The sequence below is a fragment of the Marmota flaviventris genome, chromosome 11 (assembly GCF_047511675.1).
Source record: "Marmota flaviventris isolate mMarFla1 chromosome 11, mMarFla1.hap1, whole genome shotgun sequence".
Lineage (NCBI taxonomy): Eukaryota > Metazoa > Chordata > Mammalia > Rodentia > Sciuridae > Marmota > Marmota flaviventris.
The window spans coordinates 58,149,721-58,155,720 of NC_092508.1; the positions used below are offsets into that span (position 1 = coordinate 58,149,721).

A 6,000-nucleotide genomic window follows, 5' to 3' on the forward strand; every position below is an offset into this window, starting at 1 on the left:
GGGTGAGAAATAGAGGTTTAACTTCATTTTGTTACATGTGGATTTCCAGTTTTCCCAGCACCATTTGTTGAAGAGGCTATCTTTTCTCCAATGTATGTTTTTGGTGCCTTTGTCTATAAGATAATTGTAGTTATGTGGGTTAGTCTCTGTGTCCTCTATCCTGTAGCATTGGTCTACAGGTCTATTTTGGTGCTAATACCATGCTGTTTTTGTTACTATTGCTCTGTAGTATAGTTTAAGGCTATGGAATAGTAATGTCACCAGCTTCACTCTTCTTGCTAAGGACTGCTTAGGCTATTCTGGGTCTCTTATTTTTCCAGATGAATTTCATGATTGCTTTTTCTATTTCTATGAGGAATGTCATTGGAACTTTTATTGGGATTTTATTGAATCTGTATAGTGTTTTTGGTAGCATGGTGTGGTTTCACTTTCTGTGGTTTCAGTTAGCTAGCCATGGTCAACTACAATGTAAGGATTTTAAATGCAAATAAATAATTCATAGTTTTTTTTTTTTTGTTTTTGCTTTTTGTACTGGGGTTTGAAGTCAGGGCTTCAATCTGAGCTCCTTCCCCAGCCCTTTTTATTTTAAGACAGATTCTTGCTAAGTTGCTGGGGCTGGCCTTGAACTTGCAATCCTCCTGTCTCAGCCTCCTGAATTCCTGGGATTACAAGTAAGTGCCACCCTGCTTGGCAATTTACAAGTTTTAAATTGCATGCCATTCTAAGTGGGGAGATGAAATCTTCTGCTGTACCACTCCATCCTGTTAGAGATGTGATTTCAACCCTTGTGTCCAGCATAGTAGCCATCTTAGTTATTAAATTGACCATTAGTATTGGCATTGCAGTGCTTGTGTTACAAAGTAATGCTTATGTAGTAGCCTAACACCCTGTCACAATACTTTTGTCATTCATCTCACTTTATCTTATCTCATGGGCATTGTATCATATTATTACAAGTAGGGCAAGTACAATATTTTGAGATATAGACCATGTTCACATAACTTTTATTGTGGTATATTACTTGTTCTATTTTATTATTGGTGATTGTTTTTAATCTCTTCCTATGTCTAATTCACAAATTAAACTTTATCATATATGTACAGAAAAAACCAGCACATATATTTTGGTAGTATCAAGAGTTTCAGGCACCCACTTGGGAGTCTTAGAAAAAATCTCCTCTGAATAAGGGGGGAGGATTACTGTATTTCATATATTGATTTAGAAAGGATGTCCTCAAAATCTATTTGTGAACAAATACTGTTAGGTATTTTCATTATTTAACAATATCTAATTCTCATTTACTTTTGTGGGCAAGGAGGATTCCCTTGAAATTAAACATGGCTGTGTGACATAATTTAGCCAATGAAATGTCACTTGAGATGAGAGCACTTTGATATGGAAGAGTTTTAAGACTGAAGCAACCTAAAAATGCTGAGTGAACTTGTGCACAGCTGGTAGATCTCCAGTAGACTTTAATGTAATAGAGGTACTTTTAGTCTACTAAGCCCTTGAATTTTGGAGTTCTCTGTTATTGTATCATAATCTAGCTTATTCTGCTGGGTATGATGGCACTTGCCTGCAATCCCAGTGACTCGGGGGAGACTGAGGCAAGAAGGATCACAAATTCAAGGTCAGCATGGGCCACTTAGTGAGATCCTGTTTCCAAAGAAAAATTAATTTTTCTCCTCTGTAATGCTGCAGGGCATGCAGGTCTGTGTCAAGTCACAGATGCTAGTCTCTGTTCTGCAGGATGAAGTTTGTTAAAGTTGTCAAGAATCAGGCCTACTTTACGAAATATTAAGTGAAATCTAGAGGAAGATGAGAGGCTAAACTGATAACTATGGTTTGGAAATGCTTGGTGATAGAGGACAAAAATAAGTACAACACACCCAAATATAGGATGATAGTTCAGGTAACTAACAAGAGATATCACTTATCAGATTGCATAAGCCTATATAAAAGGAGATATAATAGTTGGGGCAACTTATCTATATGTACTACCAAAATTTGGTGTGAAAGTTGGCCTAACAAATTATGCTGCAGCATATTGTACTGGCCTGATGCTGGCCCTCAGCCTTCTCAATAGGTTTGACATGGACAGGATATATAAAGGCCAAGTGGAGGTGCTGGAGATGAATACAATGCGGAAATCATTGATGATCAACCTGGTGCCTTCACCTGCTATTTCCATGCAGGTCTTGCCAGAACTACAACTGAAAATAAAGTTTTGGGGGGCCCTAAAGGGAGTGGGGATGGAGGCTCGTCTATCCTTCATAGTACTAAACAATTCCCTGGTAATGATTCTGAAAGCAAGGAGTTCAACACAGAAATACACTGGGAAACATCATGGGTTAGATAGAATGTTGCAGATTATATGTGTTATCTAATGGAATCTTAAGATGCTTAAGAGAAACAATTATCTCAGTATATAAAGAATGCTATCGCAGACATGATGGAGATGTATAATAAAGTTCATTTTGATGACAGAATCGAGTCTATGAGGAGAAGCCCAAGAGAGAAGTTAAAAAGAAGAGGTAGAACAGTCCCAAAATGTCCCTTGCCCAGAAGAACAATCGGGTAGCCCAAAAGAAGGCAAGCTTCCTCAGAGCTCCGGAAGGGGCTGCTGAGAGCTAAACCAAATAAAAGTTTTTATACAAAGATTTTTCAGATAAAGACAATAAACAAACTTACTGAGCAAGCAGCTAAAAAGGGCTGGGAACCTGGCTTAGTGGTACAGCACTTAAGTGCACATTTTGGGTTCCAACCTCAGTGCCCTCTTACCCACCCATCCCCAAAAGAGCAAGACTAGGAGCCAGGTGTAGTGGCACATGACTATAGTCCCAGCTACTCAGGAGGCTGCAATAGAAGGAACACTGAACTCATAAGTTCAAGACTGTCTGGACAACGTAGTGAGATCCTGTCTCAGGAACAAAACAACAGCAAGACTGGCTTGGTCCCTCCCTGGTCTGTTCTTTTTATGAGATACTATCTACTACCATGAGGTCCTCACCAGAGCTGAGCCAATATCAGTGCCATGTCCTTGAACTTCCTTAAGCTAAATAAACATATTTTCTTTTTGTGGTGTTGAGGATTAACCTGCGCCTTGGCATGCTAAGTGTGTGTGCTACCACTGAGCTATACCCCAGGTTTACCTCTTTATAAAGTATTCAACTTCACATTTATTTTGTTATAGTAATGAAAAACAGACTAATACAGATATATTCAAGCCCTAAAGCACATGAACATGTTGCTGCTCCTTTTTTTCTTTCCCTTTTCTATCCTCTCTCTCTATATATAGATATAATTTTTGTTTCCTGTTCCTTACCTTTCTATACAGGCTCAGTAAATCTCTGGGTTTCCAACTATACTACCCTGTATTAGGGGACAAATTATTTACCCAAAGCACTTTCCAGATCCTTTGTGACTTCAGGTCAACTTACCTGGTCCCTGGTTGTGGCTAAAAACTGAGATAATCAATTTATAAAGATAAAATGTTTATTTTGGCTGTCTTATTTTTTGGCAGTATGGGGGATTGGAGGCCAGGACCTCATACATGCTAGGTAAGTGCCCTACCACTGAACCACATCTCCAGCTACCCCCTTTTTTGAGATAGAGTCTCACTAAATTACCTAGACTTGCCTTGAACTTAGGATTCTCCTGCCTTAGCTTCCCAAGTAGCTGAGAATTTTTGTCTTGGCTCACAGTTTTATAGGTTTCAGTCTATGATTAGTGGGCTTTGTTGCTTTTGGGCCTGTGGTGAGACAGTAATATCATAGTAGCAGAGCACAGCAGATCAAAACCTCTCACCTCATGGCCAGGAAGCCAAAAAGAGAAAAAGAGGCAGGGGCTGGGTTCTGCTATCCTCTTCTCATATTCAAAGTCACTTCCTTAAGCCTGACGTTAGTGTTAACTCTTTTAATATCTTGTTTGTTTCACTGAATCTTCTCTTATCATGTAGGGTAGTAGATATCCACTAGGGTGAAAACTGCATGCTTCAATTAGTAGTGAGAGGTTTTGATTATATGACCTCTACCTATTTTGCTGTGGACCCTTAGTAGAATTTTATAACTATTAGTAGCAGTAATTGGCCAGTCCTGAAACTCTGCTTAGTTCACAAAGCTCACAAAGATCTGCCAGACCTGCTTTGTCATAGCACTTTAAAGGCTGTCAAAAGTGAAGGTAAGAAAGATAGAGCTGTAAAAAGAGAAATAGGGAATTGATTCAAGGACTTGACAGTGTGAATTTAAGAGAATGGGTAGATATGAGAGATATTGAGATTGAAGAAATAGCTAGATTTGGCCAAAAGACAGTGATAAGTTGAAGATGATTTCACTACTCCACAACTGGAGAATGATTTCAATTAGTATTGGAGTGGCTGGTTGCTGGGCAGAGAAGGCTCTTTAAGGTTTTTGAGTTTTTAAAGTAATGGTTCCTCTGTTTCCACAAGTAGCAGTGGGAACCCAACTATAGAACTTCACTACTAAAACAGCAGTAAATGATTCAGGAATTGCTTTGTTAGGACAATTATTGATGGTGGCTATAAAATGTGGGCTAGTTTCCCTCTTTTTCATAGATAAAGTGCACCCAGACATCTATTTCATAAATACATGGTTTTGGTGACAAGGGTACTAGACTGAGAGTATAAACACTGCATATTTATGAATGATACTAAGAAAAAATATAAAATCAAAACTATATCAAGTTGTATGTGTCCTTGAGAATTTCTAAAATTGTAGATAAAGCTCTTTAACTTACCTTAGTAGTTCACGTTTATAGGATTAAGAAAAAACCTTAATGCAATTATATTATAAATAGTGGATCAGTTGCTGCTTATGAGTACTTATTTGAAGAGTTTTGGCTGAAAGAGATCTGCCAATTGGATTGGGGTTTGAAATCTGGCCATGGCATTTACTAGTTGTGGAACTTTCTCCAAATTACTTTACCTTTTTGATATTGTATTCCCTCATCCCTCAATCAACTCACATTCTTTCCATTATTAATAACTAGAATCTTAAGAGAAAAGCTACAATTTTGGGGCAGTTATTACATTACAAAGCTACAAATTTTGGACAATTTTTGGACAGTTATTACATTCATTGCAATAGTTAAACGCCCACTGAAAGAGAGGACAGTCCCTTCTCCAGTGGAGCTCATGGAATACAGTCAGCAGGTGTGGGTGAAACGGGACAAAATTCTAAAACTAACCAAGCTCCTGTTTATGAGCCTTTCCTATCTGTACTGGGGGCGGTTAGTACCAGCTTCACATACATTGTCTCGTTTTATCTTCACAATAACGTCGTAATATAAACCCAGCCAGAGAAGTTGTCCAGGGTCACAGAGTACTGAATGGCAGAATCCAGATTTCAAGCTGTGCTTCCCAATTTAACCGTCCAGAGGAAAAGGGTGTACGTGTTTGGAGGTGGTTTTTTCAACGCGTTCCATGATCCACTGCCTGTGTGAGACGCCAGAACTCTAAGGTGGGGAAGGAATCCTTGGCGCATAAGCTTCCTTTACACCTTTTTCCCTTTAAGAAAGTTTAACGGAGTCTCACCGTCAGGAAACAAATTATAGGAAAGGGAAGGCGCGACAAGGGTTGTGGTTCCCGAGGAGCTAGGCTGGCGGCCAAGCGATGCGAAACCTGGCGCCGTGGCTCGCTCGACCTCGGGCGACCCTGATCTCGGGGCGTACTGTCAGAGCTGAGGGTGCTCTCAGGAACCAGCGGGCCAAGTGCCGGGCTGCAAGCGGGCGAGCTGGCCCACTGGAGTCGGCCTGTGGGCCCGGAGCCCACGTGCTGAGAGAGCGGAAGACCAGGTCTCCGCGTGCGTCCGGACGCCTCCCACTCTCTCGGCGCCAGACCGCTCCTCCCACCTTGTTCCCGCCTCCCACGGCCCGGCGGGCCAATGGGCGGGGCCCGCGGCGGGCGGGGCTCAGGGCCTGCGCGCAGGTGCCGCCCGGGGCCGGGCCCGCCAGTTCCGCCGCCGCCGCCGCCGCCGTCGTGCG

General features: G+C 41.2%; 1 pseudogene; it reads left to right on the forward strand.

The window, feature by feature from the left end:
* The first annotated feature begins 1,741 nt into the window (after positions 1–1,741).
* Positions 1,742–2,634, forward strand: LOC114101102 (large ribosomal subunit protein uL18 pseudogene; annotated as a pseudogene).
* The last annotated feature ends 3,366 nt before the right edge of the window (positions 2,635–6,000 follow it).